Below are 11,538 nucleotides of genomic sequence, written 5' to 3'. Positions count from 1 at the left end.
TTTGTCTTCACCTCTGCGTTCTGCTCTTCTCCAAAGCTCTTCTCTGACCCATGACTGTCTTAGATGGCTTGACCTATGGCCTCTGGTTTTTCAGAAGCTCTTTTGGAGAACTGCTTATTTATCATTTTGTTAGTTTTCTATAAATACACCCTTTTGACTCTGGTTCTTTCCATTCCCTTTAGGCAAATCTATTGCTAACTACAGAGAAGTTTCATCTTCTTTTCCTTCTCTGACCTGCCATAATTTATCATTAGTTCAAGGTGCCTGGAACCAAGGGTACCTCTATTGTCAGCCAGGCTTCCTACCTGTGTGAGGGGAATTTGTCCTTCATGAGTGTCAATTTCCTTATTTGTAAAACAAGAGGGTTGGTGGGGCAGCCAAGCAACACAGCTAGTAAGAGCACCGGATCCAATGTTGAGAAGACCTGGAGATCAAATCCCGGGCTCAGACACTTAGCACCCACCCAGAAACACCTGGCCATGTAACCTTGAGCAAGTTACTTAACCCCAATTGCTTAGGGGAGGCCAGGGGGCTCAGCGAGTAAGAGCACTGGCTCCAGTGTCGGGATGACCTGGATCAAATCTGGGCTCAGATACTCAGCACCACACCCAGAAATAACTGGCCGTGTAACCTTGAGCAAGTTACTTGACCCCGATTGCTTAGAAAAACAAAACAAAAAAAAAAACAAAAAAAAAAAAACAAGAGGGTTCTACTAAATGACCTCTAAGGTCCCCTCCAGATGTAGATCTATGATTTTGTAATCCATTCCAGGATGCCCATCCCTGAATTGACTCAGGCTTGACAAGACAGCTGTATAACACATAAGTGAGAATCAGAAGACCTGGGATTTTGTCCAAGCTTTGCCTCTCATGGGCTCTGCTATTAATAGCTCTTAAGCAAATTATTTCCCCTTGCTTGGCCTCAGGCTCCTGCTCTGTACAATGAGACAGACCAGATGATAATAAGGAGGAAGGTGATAACTCAAGCCTAGATAGCATTTTAAAGTTTCCATAACACTTTCCGTACATCAGTCTTCTGAGGTAAGCAGTGAAATTATCTTCTATTTCCAGAATATCCAGATTTTCCAAAGAGAATCCATTGGAAAGGGTTTGTCTGAAGATGGATTATTTGTATTTTGTAGGTTTATTTGTGGCATGTTAACTATATCAAAGATGTACTTGAATTTCATGTTTATCCAATAAGATCCCGTCTTTGCATAAGGCACTAGTTCCCCATTATTTCTTTTTCAGTTATATTTTTCTTGTTCTTGTTGTTTTGCTTGTTTGTTTTCCTGATTGTTTGAGGTGTATGACATAGAGTAGCATTTCTTGAAATTTTTGGTCTCAGCACCCCTTTATGCTCTCCATTTAACAAATAAGGAAGCCAAGGCTCAGAATTTAATAACTTATACATACTTACATAGCTAGAGTTAGAGATATTCTGAAAGGCCCCTTCCAGTTCTGTCATTCATTTTTGTAAGCCCCTGTACTCTGTGGTAAAATACTTTGCTATTTATCTTTTCTCTGTTGTCTGCACTGATGTCTCTGAAAGGATTTTTTAAAAGTACTCCATAGAATTATAGAAATATCCCTAGATTGCAAGCTACTTAAAGGCAAAGTCTGTCTTCACAAATCCCAAAGCTCTTTGCACAGAGAAGACAACAGTTCAACTTATATATAGTAGCACCTTAAGGATTATGAGGAATTTCCTTCACAAAAATCTTTTAAGAGTTAAGGCTAGTATTACTGTCCCCATTTTACAGGTCAGGAAACTGAGACCCAGAGAAATGAAGCACCTTCCCTATAGGTAGCTATCACACAATTAAGTAGGCATTGGGGGTAAGTCTAAAATCCAGTTCTTCTCCAATCTAAACCCAACTCACTTTTTGCTACACTGTAGTGACTCTATCACTGCTTTTGCAAATAATGTTCTTCATGTATAGATAATGTTCTTCATGTATAGATATGGTAATGAGTAGTAAAAAAACAATGCAAGAGGAAGAGTTCCTTTTTCTCAGCTTCTTCAGCATGTGTGCCAGTTTTTTAAATTGCCTTTGTTTCTTTTAATTATATTCTCTTCTTCTTCACTAAATGTGTTCTTATCAGACATAAGGAATTGTTGGGGCATCCAGTTAGAGAGAAAAATGTAAATTATAGTATATTGGCCCTTACATGCTTTGTGTGTTGGAAATGTAGTCTATGAAAGCCAAGCCATTTCTATGTCTCCAGGTATGTAAATTAGCCACAGCTAAAATCTAACTTCTTGTGTGACCTTGTAACAGCGATCTGGACTATCTGTAAAATGAGGAACTTGATCTTGATGACCCCTAAGGTCTCTTAATGCTTTAAATCTTTGATCCTTTATGGCCACACAGTGGATATTCCACATTCAGTAATGTAAATATTTGTCATATGAATGAATGCATGTTTAATCTTGTTAACAATATGGTGCCCTCTGGACTTTCAAATATTAATGCCTAATGTTGAGCCATTTGGCTGAATCTGTGCACATTACTCAAATGTAGACATATTAGCAAGCAACAGTAACTAACGCTGCTCACAGGCAACTTTGGGAAGTAATACAGGAAAGAGAAAAGTGTAGACAGAAAAAAAGGATCAAGAAAGAAAGAATCGGTTATGAGCTTTGTAATTTCATCTGAAAATAACTCTTTATTTCAAGAATATTCAAATTCTTCCAAAGACAATTGGAAAGGGTATGTCTGAAGATAGATTATTTGCATTTTGTAGGTTTATTTGTGGCATGCTAACTATATCAAAGATTTACTTGAATTTCATGTTTATCAAATAAGATCCCATCTTTGCATATGGCACTTGTTCCCCATTATTTCTTTTTCATTTATATTTTTCTTGTTTTGCTTGTTTGTTTTCCTGATTGTTTGAGGTGTATGACAAAGAGTAGCATTTCTTGAAATTTTTGGCCTCAGCACCCCTTTATTCTCTTAAAAATTATTGAAGGATTCTATGGAGCTTTTGTTTATAGAGTTTATATCTATTGATACCATAACAAAAATGAAAACATTATTATAAAAATAGTTTTGACCCCAAACATCCCTTGAAAAAGTCTCAGAGACCTTCATGGGTCTCCTAAGCATTCTTTAAGCACTTTTGGCATAGAGGAAGGCACATAGTCATGGGCTCTGGCTTCAGTTCTGCTATCTGTGTGTCTATGAGCAAGTCACAGAATCAGAGAATTTAAAGTTAGAAGTGAGCTTGGAAGTTAACTAGTCCAAGTCATATTTGAACAAAGATCCCCTCCAGTGAAGGAAAACCCACTGTCTCCTGAGGAAGCCCATTTTACTTTGGAGTACCATTAATTATTGTTCATTTGGGTCAAAATCTGCCTCTCTTCAACTTCAATTCTCTTTACCCAGTAATCCATTTCTGACTTCTGGGGCCAAGTAATACAGGTTGATTTCCTCTTTTATCTGACAGCTCTTCAACTCATGCCTCCCCTAAATCTCCTCTTCTCTTGGCTGATCATGGCCAGTCCCTTCAATTTTATATACTTTGCGACTACTATCCCAAACAGCAGGTCATATCCCCAGAGGGTGCATGTAAGTTCTCCCTTTAAGATTCTAAAGGACTCTTGAAGACTTAAGGTTTTTTTTTTCTGAAATTATGGCTCATGGCTCCCCCCATAGGTGTAATTTTTTCCCACTGGTTATTGGTCGGTGTACATGAGCTACACAGATTTAATTAACTTTTAGAACTGGGTATTTCATTCATTCATTCAATAAACATTTATTAAGTACCTACTAGGTGCCAAGTACTGTGCTAAGCACTGGGGTACAAGAAGAGGGAAAAGACAGCCCAGGGCCTCAAAAATCTTATAATCTAATGGGGGACACAGTATGCAAACAAATTATATATATATATATATATATGGCAAGCTACATACAAGATAAATAGGAAACAACAGAGGGAAAGCACTAGAATTTAGAGGGAATTGGCTGGGGAAGACTTCTAGTAAAAGATGGGATTTTAGTTAGGACTTAAAAGAAGTCAGAGAAGTTAGTAGGGAGAGCAGAAGATTGCACCCAGCATAGGGGAATTATCTTTCCCCAGTCAGAGAAAATGCCTAGAGCTGAGAGATGGATTGTCTTGTTCTTGCAACAGTCAGGTATCCAGTGTCACTGGATTGAATAGTACATGGGGGGATTAAGTTATAAGAAGATTGGAAAGATAGGAGGGAGTTATGTTATTAAGGTCTTTAAATGTCATGCAGAGGATTTTGTATTTGGTCCTGGAGGCAATAGGGAACTACCAGAGTGTATTGAGTAGGTGGTGGACATGATTTGACCTACACTTTAGAAAAACCTCTTTAGTGTATGAAAGGTGGATGTATTGGAGTGGGGAGAGACTTAAAGCAAGCAGACCCACAAGTAGGATATTACAATAGTTCAGGCATAAGGTGATAGGGGCCTTCTCTAGCATGACAGCAGTGTGAGAGAAGGGGCATATTTAAGAGATATTTAAGAGGTTAAATCAACATATTGGCTATGGTGGGGGGAGGAGCAAAAGTGAGAAGACCAGCATGACACCTAGGTCATGATCCTGAGGGACTGGGAGGATGTTGTTGCCCTCTACAGTAAAAGGAAAGGTGGAGGAGAGTTTAGGTGGAAAGATAATGAGTTCTATTTTGAACACATTGAATTTTGTCTATTAGACATCTGACTGAGATGTCTGAAAGGCAGTTGGAAAAGTGATATTGGAAGTCAGCAGACAGTTTGGAATGGGATAGGTAGATTTGGTAATCATAAGCACAAAAATGACCACCATAAATCCTTGGAAGCTGATGAAATTGCCAAGAAAAATAGTAAAAAGGGAGAAGAAAAGTACATTTCTGAACTAATAATGTTCCACCCTCTCACAACAAAAAGAAAACGGAACCCTGAGGGCAACTCTGGTTGGAGGGTATGATCTGAAAAAGGATCCAGCAAAGTATACAGAAATGGAGCAGTCAGATATGTAGAAGAAGAACCAAGAGTGGATGCTGTCCCAAAAACCTAGAGAGGAGAGAACTTCGAGGAGAAAAGGGTGATCAATGATGTCAAAGACTGCAAAGAGGTCAAAAAGAATGAGGATAGAAAAAAAAGCCTTTGCATTTGGGAACTAAGAGAACATCACAAAGTTTGGAGAGAACAGCTTCAGTGGGATGATAAGAATGATAAGATCAGAAACTGGATTATAAGGAGTTAAGAAAAGAGTGAGAGGAGAGAGTGGAGGCATGTACTGTAGCTAGCCTTTTTAAGGAGTTTTTCTACAAAGACTATAGCACCATTCTCAGTAAGCTTGACTGAGCTGAACTCTCCCACTGGTTTGACTAGATATTCAAATGCAGGGATTCAGAGCTGATTTGCTATTTTGTACAAGAGCCACACAGTGTGATGCAATCTCAGTGGCCAATTCCAAAGCACTTCCTTAAGAGTGTAGTTTTGGTTCATGCAATGACTGGAAGCAATCTACTTTTTCCCAACTGGAAGAATTAGGTTTTTTGTACTTAGCCCAATGTCCTTTGATTAATTGAGTGACTGATTGATTGAGTCAACAGAGGTGTTCTTACCTGACAAAACAATCAGGGTTATAATATTTATGTAATATTATATATATATATTATATCATATATAATATGATAATAATAATATATATAAATACAATTATTTTTAGTGAAGTGAGATTATTGATTGATTCAATTGAATCCTTATCCTTACAATGACATGAGCTCAAAGTCCCTTATCAGTTTTTTCTTCTATCTGCTTCAGCTTTTGCTCTCCTTAAAATTTGATACTCAAACTTAAGCATAAAATTCCAAAATTAATCTGATTTGGGCAGAGAACAGTAAAACTATCACTTTCCTATTTCTAGATGCTATGAATCTTTTAACAGCCATCAACACTGCATTTACTTTTATCTTCCATAAAACATGTATGTTGAGGTTGCAGTTTACCAACCCAATTCCAATCCCCATCTTTTTCACAAAAAAACTCCTGTGTAGTCATATCCCTCTTGTTATTATATTATTCCTTTATTAAAAATTCAATTATCACTACAGATGGGGCAGAGCCAAGATGGCAGAGTAAGAGCAGGGATTTGCTTGAGATATCCCCCAAATCTCTCCAAATACCTGTAAAAAATGACTTTAAACAAATTCTAGAGCTATAAAACCCACAAAATGACAGACTGAAACACATTTCCAGTTCAAGACAACCTAGAAGGATGACAGAAAGGGTCTATTGTACCAGATTGGGAATGGAACCCAGTCTGGCATGGGCCATGTCAACACAGAAGGGCCAGAGCAGGCCTCAGAGGACTGAATCAGTAGTAGTAGTGGTGGTTTTCAGGCTTCTCAACTCACAAATGCCAAAAAATAATACTTTAAAAACTAGATTGACCCAAAAGACAAAAGAGGTCCAAAAATCCAATGGGGAGAAAAATGCCTTAAAAAGCAGAATTGGCAAAATGGCAAAGGAGGTTCAAAAGCTCACTGAAGAAAATGATTTCTCAAAAATTATAATGGAGCAAACAGAAGCTAATAATTTTTTGAGAAATCAACAAATTATAAAACAGAACCAAAAGAATGAAAAAATAGAATACAACATGAAATATCTCATTGGAAAAACCACTGATCTGGAAAAAAGATCCAAGAGAGATAATCTAAAAATTATTGGACTACCTGAAAGCCATGATAAAAAAGGAGCCTAGATATCATCTTTCAAGAAATTATCAAGGAAAAGTGCCCTGATATTCTAGAACCAAAAGGAAAAATAGAAATTGAAAGAATCCACTGATCTCCTCTTGGAAGAAACTCCAAAAAGAAAACTCCTAGAAATATTGTAGCCAAATTCCAGAGTTCCCAGGTCAAGGAAAAAATGTTGCAAGTAGCCAGAAAGAAATAATTCAAGTATTGTGGAAATACAATCAGGACAAGACAAGATCTAGCAGCTTCTACATTAAGGGATCAGAGGGCTTTGTATATGATATTCTGGAGATCAGAGGAGCTAGGATTAAAATCAAGAATCACCTACCCAGCAAAACTGAGTATAATACTTCAGGGGAAAAATGGAAATCCAATGAAACAGAGGACTTTCAAGCATTCTTGATGAAAAGACCAGAGCTGAATAGAAAATTTGATTTCCAAGTACTAGAATCAAGAGAAGCATAGAAAGGTAAACAGGAAAAAAATCATTAATTATTAAAGTTGAACTATTTACATTCCTACACAGAAAGCTGAAATTTGTAATTCATGAGACTTTTCTCAGTATTAGGATATTTGGAGGAAATGATAGATAGATTAGATAGATAGATAGATAGATAGATAGATAGATAGATAGATAGATAGATAGATAGATAGATAGACAGACAGACATAGGTAGTTAGATAGGTAGGTAGATGGCACAGGGTGAGGTGAATATGAAGGTATGATATCTAAAAAATAGAATTAAGGGGTGAGATAGGAATATATTGTTAGAAGGAGAAAGAGATAGAATAGGATAAATTATCTCACACAAAAGAGGCAAGAAAAAGGTTTCACAATAGAGGAGAAGAGAGTTGTAAGTGAATGAATGAACCTTAATCTCACTGGATTTGCTTTAAGGAGGGAAAAACAAAAACACTCAATTGGGTACCTTGCCCTACAGGAAAGTAAGGGGGAATGGGATAAAAGGGGTGGGGTGGGGATGATAGAAGGGAGGGCAGATTGGGAGAGGGGATAGTCAAAAGCAAACACTTTTGAAAAGGTCAAAGAAGAAAATAGAATAATTGGAAGGTGGGATAGGATGGAGGGAAATATAGTTAGTCTTTCACACCATGACTATTCTGGAAGTGTTTTTCATGACTATACATGCATAACCTATATCAAATTGCTTTCCTTCTCCATGAGTGTGGGTGGGGAGGGAAGAAGGGAGAGAATGTGAAAATGAAAGTTTTAAAAACAAATGTTAAAAATTGTTTTTACATGCAACTGGGAAATAAGGCATGCAAGCACTGGGGTATAGAAATCTATCTTACCCAATAAGAAAGTAAGGCAGAAGGGGATAAGAGAGGGGGTGATAGAGGAGAGAGCAGACTGGGGGAAAAGGTAATCAGAATTCATGCCATCTTGGGGTGAGGGGAGGAAGGAGAAAATTTAGAACTCAAAATCTTGTGGAAATGAATGTTGAAAACTAAAAATTAATTAATTAAAACTTCAATTATATTTTATTTTCAGTTCAGATTCTCTTTCTCCTATTCCCTCCTCCACCCATTGAGAAAGCAAGAAATATAAAACCCATTACAAATGTGAAGTTACATGAAGCACATTTCTGCACTAGCAATGTTCCACCCCTCCCAACAAAAAGAAAGAGGAAAAAACCACCATTATATATAGATTCCATCAGCTCTCTCTCTGGAGTTGGAATAATCTTCATCATGATTCCTTACTCCCTGTGAATTTCTTTTTTAAAACATATCAGATATAAAACATTATATTTATTTCTTTTAAAATTCAACTTATTAAATTAGACCCAATGCATTAGCCCAACAATCTCTTTAACAGACCTAATTCTGTTTGCCACACATTAACCATCCCACACAGCATTCCTCTTCGGGCCTCAGTTTCCTCCTCTGTAACATAAGCAGGTTGTTCCCAATGATCTCCAAGATCCCTTCCTGCTCTTATATATTATAAGGTTCCATTGTTTCTACTTTCCCACAAAACATTTCACATAATTAAAAAAATATAAAGGGAACCCTACTTATCTTACCTTGGGCAGGTCATTCTCCTTTCATCTTGAATCTGTAAGAAAGGCAATGACTCAACATTTAAACTACTTTCCAAAAAGAAATTTAGTATCTATTTGCATAAATGATTTATGATATAGTAGTCATACTCTCATAGGGGTTTTACTTGTGCTCCAATAAGGAAATTCTACAAATTTTGCCTTTTTGTAAAAATAAATATTAATATATTTATATGTAAAAGATTGTAAACCATTAAAATATATACTGTACTACTCTATTGTTCCCAATTGTGAACCTTCTTCCATTATTTTAATATTTTAAATATTTTATAATGTAACAAATGTTTTACACATACATTTTCAGTTTACATTATCCCTGAGAGCAATTCTGGAAAATATATCACTAAACACACCAAACATATTAAAAATACATTTAGTTTTTCCTATGAGTTTTTGGATTTTATCATGTGTCTTGAGAGCTTAAAGTAAGCAAGAGATGAAAAAAAACTACAACAGAAAGAATTGGCAAATAAAGTCTTTGTGTTTATGGCCTGAAGTGAGCCACAGAATTTTCTGTTTTCACAGTCCCCTGGGTAGGAAAAGTTCATCCCCCACCCCCACATGCATTACAATGACTTCACACATTGTAGTTTCAGCTTTTAACCTTACTGTGTCTATAAAAACAAAACACTGGGAAAAGACTACCTAGGAAAACAATGCTTCTTGGTTGTGATATTTGAAATGCCCTGTTATTTACAATTAATTCCTCCTTTTATCTATGATTCACTTATTTAAATTTCCTGGCTATAAAACTCAATGATCTGATATACAACAGTCTTCCTGACTAAAAGAGACTGGACCTGTCTTAAGGACTCAGGGCCGGCCGAGTAGGAGATAATATTTTGCATGATATTAGTAGAAAGAGCCTGATTTCAGAGTTAGGAGATAAGGTTTATAAGCCCTGGTCTTACACTAACTAGCTGGATCATCTTGGGCAATTAACTTAACATCTCTGGCCATTTGTTTCCTAAAATAAGGACAAGATAATCTGTGAGGTCCCTTCTGGTTCCAGACTGGTTCCAGATTTCTACCATTTTATGTATGACTTGTTAGCTGACATTTCTAAGAAACGGATTTTTCTTTCCTTCTCTCTTCTTTCTCCTGTGTTTATTCTCTTACTTTCCCTCCCCCCTTTCAACATCTATTTGAACTTTTATCACATTTATTCTCTTTACTTCTTACTTCTTTCCCCCTTCTTTGCTTTCCTTTCTCTGTCTGTGTTACAGCCTCAATCTGTTTCCCCCTTTAAGTCCATGTCATTAAAACTCCTTGGCATGATCTTCTTTTTAGATACATCACAGCCCTTGAATGAAAGGCCTGGAAAATTAATTCCATGTACATTTTAGGAAATCTTGCTAACAGCTGCATTTTTCCATTAGAAATGGTTTCAAAGGCTACATAAAAAACCACAGCCAAATGAGGCAAAGTTTAAGTGAGGAAACATGTGTGGAGCATTAAACCAAGTGACGGGAAGAAAGTTACATTTTTAGAGAAGCAAAGAAACTGCATGACGGCTTCTCAAATGAAATGGGGACATTTTTGGACTTCAGAACACAATCAAGGCCTGCCAGTATAATAAAATCAACCAAACTAAACTCAGATTAGGTTTGGAAGATGATTGTGTCAGAATTTATTATTAAATGCCAGGTGGTAAACAGGACCCACAAATGCAGATTATAATGTAACAGGTGACCTGTGGGGAGAAATGGTACAGGAACATTTGATTTAAAACATCTAATAGGTGTATTATGTGTTCCTCTTGGCCAATTGACAGTAACTTTAAAGTCTTCTACAAACACCTGCTACTTATCACGTCTCTATGAATCTTATTTATTAACTTATAACCGATTTTAATGGATAATTTAAATTATTTCAAGCACTAGTACCCACAAAAATTGAAAAGGATAGTTGCAAGGTCTCCAGAAAGCTGGTTAGATCTATGGGAGGACTTTGGCCCCAAGAATCACCTAAAATAAGAAGGTATGGATGATTTGTGATCTGTACATCTTGCACAGAGTAGACAGGTAACCCATGCTTATTGAATGAATGCATATATGAACCAATGAAAGGAGAATCTATACATTAGGCAGGTGGCACAGTGGACAGAGTGCTGGATCTGGAGTCAAGAAGGTCTGAGTTCAAATCTTGCCTTGGATATTTACTATGTGAACATGGTCAAGTCCTCTGACCTCTCCAAACAGTTTCCTCATCTACAAAATTATAATAATAGCACCTACCTCATGGAGTAGGTTGTTGTGAAGATTAAGTGAGATAATATTTGTAAAGTGTTTTGGAAACCTATATCACCAACGTGATACCCACAGCAGCCACTGTGAATATGCAGATGTATTTCCAGGGTTGAATCTCAAAACATAACAAACTCTCTTCCTCAAAAATAAAACCAAGACATTTATTCAAACACCAGTAAGCCAAATCCATCATAGTAAAAAAGAAGTCTATATACATTGCCATTGTGGAAGCACCACACCCTGAGCATTCTTTTTAAGACAAAGTCCACAGATGTCACCAATGCAGGAAACACAAACATCCTTAAGCCTTCCCTCCGTTAGGCCTCCCCACAAAACAAGTTTCCCTAGGCAAAAATCCTCCCTTTCTCTCTCACTCATTCTAGCTTCTCTGCCTGCTCTCTCTCTATGTCTCTCTTTCCCCCCTCCCTCTCTCCCTTTCCCTCTTTCCCTCTCTCTCTCTCTCTCTCTCTCTCTCTCTCTCTCTCTCTCTCT

At 37.0% G+C, this 11,538-nt stretch overlaps 1 long non-coding RNA gene across 1 annotated transcript in view; it reads left to right on the top strand.

The window, feature by feature from the left end:
* Positions 1 to 884: 884 nt before the first annotated feature.
* The window catches only part of LOC138156295 (uncharacterized), a 207,004-nt gene continuing 196,350 nt past the window's right edge, over positions 885 to 11,538 (top strand). The window contains exon 1 of the long non-coding RNA XR_011167119.1: positions 885 to 1,040. This is a non-coding gene — a long non-coding RNA (uncharacterized lncRNA). The remainder of the gene's footprint in view (positions 1,041 to 11,538) is intronic.

Source organism: Petaurus breviceps, unplaced genomic scaffold, assembly GCF_028583685.1.
Source record: "Petaurus breviceps papuanus isolate PSGF00001 unplaced genomic scaffold, PetGlider_PUasm1.0 154, whole genome shotgun sequence".
Classification (NCBI taxonomy): Eukaryota; Metazoa; Chordata; class Mammalia; order Diprotodontia; family Petauridae; genus Petaurus; species Petaurus breviceps.
The sequence above is the reverse complement of the archived record's forward strand: the minus strand, read 5'-3'. Positions and strand labels throughout refer to the sequence as shown.